An 11,895-nucleotide genomic window follows, 5' to 3' on the forward strand; every position below is an offset into this window, starting at 1 on the left:
CTTCTGTTGATGACATTTTCCACTCAGGACCTCCCCAGAGAAGTCTTCTAAGCGCACAAGAGCCTCTTTGTCTCTGCCGCGCTCAATCATTTACTCATCTGACTACGCGCTTGCGTTAAAGTCAAGTGTTTGCTTTGATAAGGCCTACCTAATAACCACTCTAGTCAACAATCACCTTGTCAGACTTGTGATCTCCCTTCCTCCTTCCCTCCCTCTCTCTCCACCACCACCACCAGCAGCAGCAGGGGGTGGTGACACATATGGCCAATTATAGGTGGATGTGGAGACGATGATGTGAGCTGAAAGCTTGTTCGCACGTGGTGTGCGGCCAGACTGCCAGGGGCTGGATGGTGGAGGGCTCGGGGATGACAAGGATCCTCGGTACCTCTCCTCTTCTCTCCTTCCTTTTCTGTCATGTCCTCTTCTCCACGATATTCTGTTCTCCACTCTTCTCTATTCCTTTCGCCGCACATTCCTCTGGGTTCATCTCAAGCTTCCAGGCAAATCAAAACCCATTTTTTTTTCTGGATCAATACCATCCCTTAACTTCCCTTTATTACTCCAGTGAGAGGATAGGGGGCAAGGGTAGAGAGAGAGAGAGAAAAAAAAGCAATATTCACTTCATAAATCACGCAGTAAAAAAATGTCAGGGGGGTAATAGTGGTTTTCTAACACCCTTTAAAGAGAGGCAGATTTTATTAGTGGGTTAACACAAGCAGTCAACCCTCATTCCTCCTCATTAAGCTCAAGGAGGCATCATCAGGCCTTAAATGCTACATTGCTTCTCAGAGGACCCTGGCCTCGTTTCACTAACACACACTCACAACGGAGTCCGAAAGCAAATGTTGCACACACTGTTCCAGTACGGACGCACTCGCATTTTACACAGGAAATATAAACAAGCATCCACAGTCTCAGTGATCAAGGACGGTTCAAGTTAGGCGCTATATGGATCAAACTTCATTTGAAACCTGTTTATTCTTCAATCATTGGCTTATTTCTAGTAATGCTGTTTGCTGCCCATCTCCTCGGAGCTCTCCAACCCAAACGAACTGCCGTGACGCGCCGTCAATTTCTATCCTCATTCTCATTTCTTTCCCAATGAATTGCAATTGTTCCAATCATTTCCCGCGGTTTCCTCCACTCGCGCGGTGATTTCACATCTCTTCCTGGTTAACCGGATCGATCTCTCCTCTCGGTAGGGGATTAATCCCGCAGACTGTTAGAGAGATTAAACAAAGAGATGCGGAGAGCCCCTGTTTACTGGATTCCCAGAGAGCCCCCTTAATTCATAAGGCTAATAGGATTTATTTAAAGAGCAGGTGAGTGTGAAAAACAGTAGAGAAGCTGAGACGGAGGCTGCAGGCTGTTTCAGTTCTACCGAAAGGAGACAGTTACAGTAAGTGAATGTTGTCATCCATGAGCATTGATGTATGTGAGCATCTGAGTGGAATGTGGAGGGTTTATATGTCTGTTTACCACAAATGACCCCCAAGCCACCTCATAGCCTACACTACCTCCCACTCCAGCCATGGAGTCACTGGTCCTGCCAAACAGCCCTGCCCTTGCCAAGACTCCTCCCAGAACAGAGCTGGAGGAATTGTACTCTACTGTACACCTGGCCACTTCCCCATGAGCGCATGCAGGAGCACTAATCACTGTAATTATGGAGCTTGTTAACTAAGGTCTGGTGAGTCCTGGTCACTGCTACTGTGTAAACAGAGCAAGGAGGAGATCTGCAGGCTGCAGCAGCTGCGTGTCATGGCTGTCCCACATACCGGACGATGCCCGGGCTGTTTCTGGCAGGGCCGGAGGCGAGGGGGCCGGAGGACGCCGGAGGAGGCAAGGGGAGTTATCTGGACCACTGCGGAGCGTTTCTCAGTCTCACCGTGGGGAAGGATCTGTGGGGGGGGGGGGGGGGGGGGGGTTGTGGGGGAGGAAGGCGACTGAACTCGTTCCACACGGCTCTGTGGTCGCAGTCCGCAGCAAGCCCGAAATCCTCCAGCCAAACCCAGCTGTCGGCCGCGGCTCTCCAAGCAGGCCCAGGGTCCCCCCTCCATCGCTGGGGAGAGAGCGAGGGCGGAGAGGCAGCGGGAGGACAGGAAGGATGAAAGGGGGATGGGGGTGGAAGTACACAGAGTATAGTATAAAAACACATGACCTAGAGAGTGGGGGGTGTCAAGGGCCCCAATCACAGCTAGAGGTCAGCCGGTCACCGCGGGGAATCGGAGGCAAGGCGAACAGCCGAGGGTTATTCCAGGTCACTGCACAACCAATAGGCCCATTTCATCAGGAGGGAACAGTGTACATACCTAGAGAGTGTAACAGATCAGAGAGCGCTCACTTCCTCCACTAACAGCTGTTAGGCCGTGTCACACTGTTACGCTGTCACGGTTGCAAGTGGCCATTAAATGACTCCTGAACGCGCCTTTAGTCTCCGGCTGCAGGGACAGCATGTCTAAAAGAAACAATCTCGCTAGTTCGGCGTGCGTTGCTTGTGTGTAAGGGAGAGAATTTGTTGGCGTTTCTTGAATGTTTTCGAGCACGGCGGACACTGCATGCTCAAACAGATAGTGACAAGTCACGAGCGGACCGGGGAGACGTGGAGGGGCGCGTGGGGGGGTTAGGGTGTCATGTCTCATCACTCAGAGATGGGCGTCGCTGGCAGACCGCGGCAGAGGAAACAAGCTTTCTGGTGCCCTGAGCAAGCAGCAGTACACTGTCCCCTGTCTCTTCCAGCACAACACACTGAAACATAGCCACACGCACACGCACATGCATAGCATTTTCCCAGTACCTGCTGCATTGTTCAGTCAAAATGTTATTTAGTATTGAATTCCATTCGAAGACCTTGGTAACACAAGGATTTTAAGTGACTGGGGATAGGCCCGTCCATTGATGCGGTACAGATTGTAATTAACATGCTAGTAAAAGTTGTGTTTCTAACCCCAGGTTTATGTTGATCCAAGGTTAGCTTAGGTGTCATGTAGACATCTTTGCTGACGTCAGCGCTAAGCTAATTATTGAGCAACACTTCGGGGGTCAGGGGGAGGGGTGGGGGTGTTCCGCCTCTGGTGTGACAGGGAATACGGAGAGGAAGTTGTGCTGACTCTCCAACTGTAGTCTGTCAGTGTGTATTTACCGTTAGCGTGATTTGAGGCCGTGCGTGTGTCTGTACAGGAATCTGTGTGTATTGTGAGTGTGAGAGTGGAGGTAGCCTACATTTTTCGCAGTGCGAAATGTCTCCAGGTACGGAGCCAAGAGTTTTCCCCCCAGTGCAGGAGCCATTAGTCAGAATGGAGGTGATTTATGGGTTGTCTCCTGGCAGAATTTAAATGAACTGCTGTGCTGTATAAGGGGGAGGGGCTTGGCTCTTTTATGGTTGCTCCCGTTTGTGCTCGATCTCTCTCTCCCTCCCTCCTTTTCCCCACTCTCTCTCTCTCTTCAACCTCACGGGACGAATTAGGATGGCTCTTCGGATCCAGGTGTGTCGTCAGGTGGCCGGTGCCCCAGGGGGCCTGGGCAGGGGGAACGTGGCACCGACGACAGCTCCTCCCTGAGAAGAGGCTGATCAGACAAGATCAACAGAGCAGACAGTAGGTCAAGGTGAGCCAAGTGCACGGCTAAGCAGCTGGGTCGCGCGCTGACCTTCACACGGAAGCTCCGGTGGATTACATATTCCACAACGCGCTCCGGAAGGGTTGTAACGGTAACAGGTAATGCCAAATACTTTGTAATCAAAATGACCGATGAACAGTACAGCCGGGGGTCCTTCATAACTCTCCACTTTAAACGTGCCTCAGCTTGCGCTACACTCTTGTCTATATCTGAGCTGTAATCATCACAACATTTCTCATTATCTCGATCCTGTCTCCTCTACCCTCAGATCCATATTAATGGTCCTCCGTAATGTAGTGAGCACTCCTCCCTGACGGCTCCGTGATGTATAATGGAAGCATGCCTGCAGAGGAACACACTGACTCACAGTCTCCTCAGATCATCAGAATTCGTTTCACTTTGCTCATGATTAATCCAGACCACTTCATATCCATAAATACTAGAGGAGACTACGCTTACTCCCCTGCCCTCCTCCGAGGCACGGGCGTGCTGCTAGGAAGCCGGCGCGGAGGGGCCGAGCCGGGGTCCCCGGACGACAGGCCGGGAGAGACAGGAGGCTGAGGACGACTTCACATGACATGCTGGGTCTGCCTCGCTGCCCACAGAGAGACACTCTCAGGGTAACATGGCCATGATATGAATATGGATTCATCGACTGTTTTTAGCCAAGACGTGAAGTATGTGTGTGTGTGTGTGTGTGCATGACGGTGGTGGTGGGCTTTGTTGTGTGAGTGAGTATTCAAAAGAGTGTGTGTGTGTGGTGGCCTTTGTGTGCGTTTTTTGTTGGTGTGAAATGTGGGTTGAGGTTACTTTCAGTGCATTCTCCATTGTCTCAATGTCTCCTCCCCTCTCCTCTCCCTCAGCGCCACTGGGCAAGCACTAACTATCTGGTGATATTATGTTTCCATTTCCTATGTGCGCACAGCCTTGACCTTTTGTGTATTCAGTAAGGTTATTGCTCTTGAGTTATAAACAGAAAAATGATTATACCTAACTGATATCAATATTAATACCACTCGAAGGCACCATATTTTCTCATTGTGTACACATCAGATTCATTTTAGATTTATGCTGCTCCGCGTAAAAGTACTTCAGGATAGAAGGGCCACTTGAAGGCAGGCCCTCAGAGACTATACATGCATCCTGTTTTACATTTCTGGAATGGGAAGAGCAGTGATTTAGCAAAAACTAAAATAACAACATCTATGTGAAAATGCGTATTTACCCATAAATCTTAAATGGTCATCTGTGTTACAGTTTATCAATAGTGTACCAAGCTGACAGGATTCATGATCCAATCCCAGTTTGATGAGTATGATGTGAATGAGTATCATTGATGTCTGTGGAGTTGTTGGCACTTGTAGGGACTAGTGTGACTAGTGAGCACCAGTGGAGAAGGAAGAACAAGAGGCCAATGCCAGGGTTGGTACCAAGGTACGAGAGACACACAAGAACGACATCTCCCGCACACACTACACAGTTACCCACTTATGGACCCAATAATGATATATTCACGACCAATAAATAGCACCACAGGACATGCAATCATTAAATGACAGCAACAGCTACGAACACTTTGCACAATAGCCCCGCCCCTCCCTTCCAGCCCCTGCAGAGACCACTGCACAGAGTCGCGCTTAAGTTTCAGCTCCGACTTCAAGACCGATGCCCGAGCAAACGCGTGCGGGCAACTTCAAGTGAGGGTGATTTACAACATACTATTGTTCGTGCACAAACCCATGGAATGCCGTGTCGCAAACAATACCTCGTGGCAAACTGGGATTAAAAGGTACTAACGAAAAGGCATTGGAGGAAGCCTTTCCTCAATGTCCTTCAAAAGCAACCAAATTGAGTTTTCCTTACTTCACCTCCATTCAGGAGGACTAGGCCCAGAAGAAGCTTCCTGTCCTGGGAGCAGCTGTTCACCCAGGGCTCCTCCACAGCGGCCCTGCCATGCTGTGAGTAAAGCTAGGCCACAGTGCACCCAGGCGGGTGTTTGACAGGCACTTGTCATCTTTGGCTGAAAGACTGCGGGATTTCTCCCTGTGCGAAGATAAAAAAAAAAAGAGAAAGAGAATGACACAAAACTTTTTTTCTTTTGTCAGCAGAAAAATATTTTCTGACACCACTCATAACACACCAGAATTATATTTTTCAATTTAGAAGCACTTTTGGAGATGAGAAATTCTGGTTTCAATCAATAAGAAAATCACAATGACAGTTTAGTATATATTTCCGTCTAATTAAAATCGATACAATTTAAACCTCACCGTTGTTCCTCATCAGTTATGTCTCATATTTCCTTGGATGTTTCGGAATGTTTTAAAGCGTTATACTGTTTCTGGCACCCGGTACCTACCACAGAAGGCCACCACTAACATTGTGAGAGACGCCAGTCAGAGAGATGCCCAGGACCACTAGACTGGCACATGGGGGGGAGGGGGGGGGGGCTGAGGAGAGAGGAGAGAGGTACACACTCTGTCTGTATGTTCAGCTCCGGCCAAAGGGCCTGACTCATTAACACCCACAGGATGTGTGACTGCCATGACCTTCCCACACAGAGAGAGGAACATGGAAATGGAATGGCTGGATAATTTAAAGTTTTGACAGATTCCTGTTAGTAGCTGCACTTTTTTTAAACTTTTGTAGCGGGGTTTGCTCGTTTAAGATTAGCAATACTTAATTTATAATAAAGTATGTAGTTCTTGGGGGCACCACCTCTTATTGTTAAAGGTATAGAGGAAACCTTATTGAATAATATTGAAATAATAGCCTTCGTAATAATCAGTCTAATCTTAAGTAGTGAATTCTATGAAAGTAGAGCAGATCAGATGACGTGAGTGATACGCGAGTATTATACACAATGATTTATTTAGGAGAATGTAATTATAATGAACAAATACCAGATAAGTTATGGGTTAGTCAGAGTAGTACAGTGGCTGTATGCAAATGAGGGCGAGCAACACAATGGCTGTGTAGAGCGCGTTTGAAGGGGGGAGAGAGAGAGAGAGTGGGAGAGGGGTAGAGAGGGACAGGTAGGCCTTTGGGCAACAATGGACGAGCAAGGGCAACTGACTTAACAAGGGTTAAGTTAACTCATTTGTAAAATACAATCAAACATCAACAATTTAATAACAACATGCCAATATGTCACAAGTAAGAAATATTGCAAATCGTAGTTACTTTTGTCGGTTTGAAGAAGGAGTCAAAGGTTCGTTATGTCCAACGAATAGAAAGCGGAATCTCTCGTCAAAGTTCCGGGCGCTCAGTGAATGTGCCAATTGAGAGGAATAGGTTAGAGAGTGACGCGTTCACCTCAGTTTAATCCTACGAACAAGCGGGGGTGATTGTACGTTTGGGGGTTTTATACTCCAAAGAACAAGGGGGGGGTCCCCGTGAAGGTGACCTCTTTCATTGGTCAGTTTCCCCCCACCTGGGCGCCGTCCTGAGATCTGCCTAGGTGTGAAGTAGCTGTACCTTTTGAGTTCCGTTATTTCAACTGTCCATGGAATGCTTAAACTTCAGAATATAACAATACAACATTCATAAATGGTTTTGTTAGTATGGTACAATCATTTTGATATCAAGATTGGCTGACTTAACTATACTTGAAGGGAAGTTATAATCAAACCTCAATTAAACAACGTTCTAAGTAAATGAGAAAAACACACATTATAACACATCAACTACTGTCATTGAAATAGTGTCCATGAGCCATGTAGTCCTAGAGAATATGTTTGTAAATCCACATAAGAAAGTTCTTCCTTATCAATCCTTTGTCTGATACTGTGGGCCGTGTGGCCTCTGTTTCTGACCCCATGCTGGGCCAGAAGCTTTGAAGCTTCTCCTCTGGGAGAAGGACAAAGGGGGAAAACCCTTTCCTTGTCGGTGGTAGGAGAAGGTGTGATGGTACCGTGCTTTGTCTGTGGACTGTGCTACACTTTCATATACAATTTGCGACCTGGAACAGCTCTCAAAACCAAATCTATACGAAACAAAAATAACCCAAAGTAGACATAAAGTGCTGAATATCACAGTGGACTTACATTCCTGCTGTACAATGGCACATAAAAAGAATGTAGTTCTGCTCCAGCGCACCGTAACTGACTGGGTGATTTAGAGAGTATAAGAGAGTGACTTTAAACATATTTGAAAGAGGGAGGAGGATGTCCATCTCCAGCCTAGTTGATATTCTAAAGAGCCGGCTCTCTCTGTGGCTCCGGGAGTAACCTCTTTACAGTCTCTGAATATGTATTTCATCATCAGAATTTCAATAAAGAGCAATATCATCAACTGAAAAGGGTCCTTCCTGTATGTATGTGTTTATGTATGTATATTCAGAGTATATACAGTATACAGTATATATATTATACTTGTATGCATAGAAATAAATAGGGTTTCTGATGGTTAAAACGACAGGTTTATAAGTTATATAAAAAAGAATAATAATTGGTAGTGACAGTCCTGTGTTTGCTCTGTGTGCGTTTGCATCTGCTGCTTGATGGTGAGATGTTGTTATCTCCGGCCCAGCCAAGTCTTTCATACAGCAAGTTGGTGGAGCTAAGAATTGTTCATCAGACCACACTCATCCTCGCTCACATCACGTCGACTCCCAACGCCAGAACACTAGACGACAAGTTGCATAACCCAAGATACACAACACAAACACACTCACCAACAAAGCACTATGGGTAGAGGGAATTTACTATGTTGAACACATCATATGACAACTCTGAGCTATTCAGACTGAAACAGATTTCTGTTGTCTGGTAAGCCGAAGTAGTAACAACTCATTAATTGGCATGACAAGCAGTGATTATCATAACAGTGCACAGAATAACTGCTTTCCATAATCATGTGCAGACGTGCATTGCTCACTCGAATCCAATGCAAGTACGACCTGGTCTCGGGCTGACGATGGAAGTGTTAGTATTTCCTGTGAAGAGCAACACCGTCACATGCTTTGGTAACCAATGTGGATCTCAAGCTCTGGAGCCACGATCACTGTTCTGGAACATTCAGCCGGAGGACAGACTGGGTGGATGTGTTCGCTGTTTCCTCTGGAGTCGTGGCCCTCTCTCCAGCTCCTGAGCGTACACACAGTGCTGCATCAGCACAAAAGTGGTAAGGCGGAGAAGGCTTCCAGCAAACATATTAATTACAGCCCCTATGCACACATAACCCCCCCCCCCCCCCACACACACACACACTCCTTCCACCCACACAGACACACACACACACACACTCCTTCCACCCACACAGACACGGTCATAAACACCCCAAAGATACCCATATCCATACCAACACATCACGTGCAAGGACATCTCCAGGTTGTGCTGACACACAGGGCTGGAGGACTGGAGGAACACCCCTCACCCCACACCCCTCCATCTCTCTCACCCACCCTGTCCCAGCCTGTCCCTCGTTCCCTCTGAAATGCACTCTTTACCCTTTATTCCCTGGCCTCTATTCGGACAACTTCCTCTGCTCCCCCCTCCCTCTGTTCTGCCTCCCCTGCCTCCCCCTGCCTCCCCCTGCCTCCCCCTGCCTCCCCCTGCCTCCCCCGCCTCAGTGGGAGCCAAGTGGCCACAGCAGAGTCTTGTTCCTGCCGTCCATGAAAAGAGTTCTTTGATAAGACCCAGCCAGGACTCACACAGGGGAAGCAAACCGAGACGCTAAGCCAACCAGCGATGAGGCGTCTACTGTGTCTGTGTTGTTGTTTGGTTTCTTTGACCTCTTTCTGGAAACAAAAAAAATAATAATAAAATGAAAAACCTTAAAAGTGTCTCGCTTGCCCTTGTACAATAAGAGCGTTCCCCTCGTGGACCTCGGAGAGCGTTTTTCTCGATACACGTTTGCGCTTTCTTCTCACCTCTTTGTAGCCCTGGAAAACAACAAAGAATAAAGGATGTGTTTGAACTGTGACTGGTTGCATGTAGCCGTGCCTTGGATCTCTACTGGGGCTGTGGTTCCCCTCCCCCATGACCTCAACCCCTCGACGGGGCCCTGCCACCCCAGAGGGAATGCAGGCCAGGGGGCTCGAACCTTGACCAGAGTCCCACTCCCTCACTCCATCTTACTGTAAAAGCTTTTACCCCTCCCACCCCACCAGTTCCCTCTGTGACAGACTTCTCAAACTCTCCGGAGCACACTCCAATTCAGTCCATTAACCCGTTGATACCGTGTGCCTGTTTCCTAGGAAACTCATACCACAGGCAGCCGATAGACATCACTCCCTCACAGGGTGCCCTATGGGCGAGCAACAGAACAGTAGAACAGCGGGCCGTCTCAGAGGGGCCTCTCAGTACTCCTCTTTAATGGACAGCTCCGCGGCCGGATCAGGCGTGCTCCATGGCCAGGTATATCGTGCTTGGAAAAATGGAGAAACAGACGACGTGTAAAATGTCACGGGGGTATGATCGACGCGCCTTCGATGAAGCAGCCTGTCCAACGTCTATACTTAATGTATGTTTCTATTATTTCAACCTTTCATGCAGCACGGCAGCCGATTACCGTACGTGAAGCTGATTTAGTGTTTTACAGAACCGCCGTGAGATAACAAGAGCTCTTCGTTGGGTTAATTGAATTATTCACAAAGAGTAACAGGAAGGGGAGAAGGTTAAGCCTGTTTGTTAAAGCCCTTAAGGGCTCCAGCACGCTGCCTGGAAGCAGCATGTCATTTACTTATGCTGTAACCCAGAATGTCCTGTCGCTTAAAAGACATATCCTTTCCCAGACAAATCAATGGCAATAAAACTGTGACATAAGCACTCGTTGACTCCCTCAGTAAACCCGCCACTGCCACCACACACACACGCATGCTAATCAAACCAAACCAGTTCTACAGAGACAATTTAGCTCCCTAAGATTATCCCTCGCTTGCCTCCCTCTCACCAAAACCTCCTTCTCTCTTCTTGATTCTTCCTCATATACTGCTCTCTGTCTGTTTGTCCTCTGCATTGATCTTGGTGGTTCAGAGATTTAGAGATTTGGGGCACGACTAACTGACTGCCAGGTACAGCCAGCAGGTGTGGAGAACAAATAACAGACCCCTAAACAAACCCCAGAAGCAATTTTCAGCTTGTGTACTTCCTCACATAGACAAACTCCATGCAATTACCAGGCCTAATACATAGTAGGTAAACACAGAGCCCATAGCACACCTGCCATAAGAGTAATCTGGGCTGACTGTTTTGCAGACGGTGCCCTGAGAGAAATTAGAGAGCCAACTGCTAATGCCATAACTCTGCAATGGCTGCATAATGATGACAAAGGGCCAGAAGTGGACAGGTGTAATTGGTGACAAATGTTTAGGTATCCTGAGGGCCCATCCATCTCAATCGATCACGAGACTTCAACCCAACTGTGGCACAAACCCACTTTTCTAGTTTCCAAGTGGTTTAGGGTTTAATTACGTTTCAGGATGTCCTCTCATGCTCCCCCATCCAGAAAACAAACAAAACATCAGAATAAGTGGCACATTGGCATTATAACCTTCTAAATGATAAACTCTTCCCTAACTTGTCCCTAACACATATTCACATTTTCTGTTGAAAGGGAAACCTCGAAAATATACACCCTGGAAGCTGCATGCAGGTTACCTATTTTTGCTATTTCTGCAAACCCTCCCATCATATGAGACCTGTGTGTGTTTACATGTTTCTAACTTTATCATTTCCCTCCATAGTTTATCATTAATCATGCTGAGAGATGAAAATGTCAAATAAATGACATCATCGCTGCACATGGATTTTCCCCCTCCCGAGCGGGACCCCTAATTTGATAAAATCATGAAATCAATAGCTAAAAAAAGACACCAATAAGAAACATTGTCAGCGCATTGAGGTGGAGAAATGGGGTTATTGACACAGAGAGAGGGCAGAGAGTGGAATACAATAAAGGCAGAATTCAGTCAATGTCTCTGGGCACACAGAGCAGTCAGGCACTGCTGCCCCTTTCTACACGTGTTCCTAACGCCCTTCCTACGCCTCCTAAAAGGGTTATTGTCTATGTTCTTTTCTCCAGGAGGGAAATGAAGGTGGCACAGCTCCTGTCCCTCGCTCCAAAACTCCTTTTACCCGGCGACTATGTGTGTGTCTAAACGAATGCTTTCTTTCAATCTTCCCCTTTGTTTGTATGTGTGTGTGTGTGTGTCTGTGTGTGTGCTTGTGTACGGTAAGTGCATGTATGCATTGGTGTCTATGTGTGGAAGATAATGAGCATCCATTTCTTGAACCCACCTTCAGGAAAACTCACAGCTCCCTTCTCTTCTGCTCC

This window comes from Osmerus mordax, chromosome 3 (genome assembly GCF_038355195.1).
Source record: "Osmerus mordax isolate fOsmMor3 chromosome 3, fOsmMor3.pri, whole genome shotgun sequence".
Taxonomy (NCBI): domain Eukaryota; kingdom Metazoa; phylum Chordata; class Actinopteri; order Osmeriformes; family Osmeridae; genus Osmerus; species Osmerus mordax.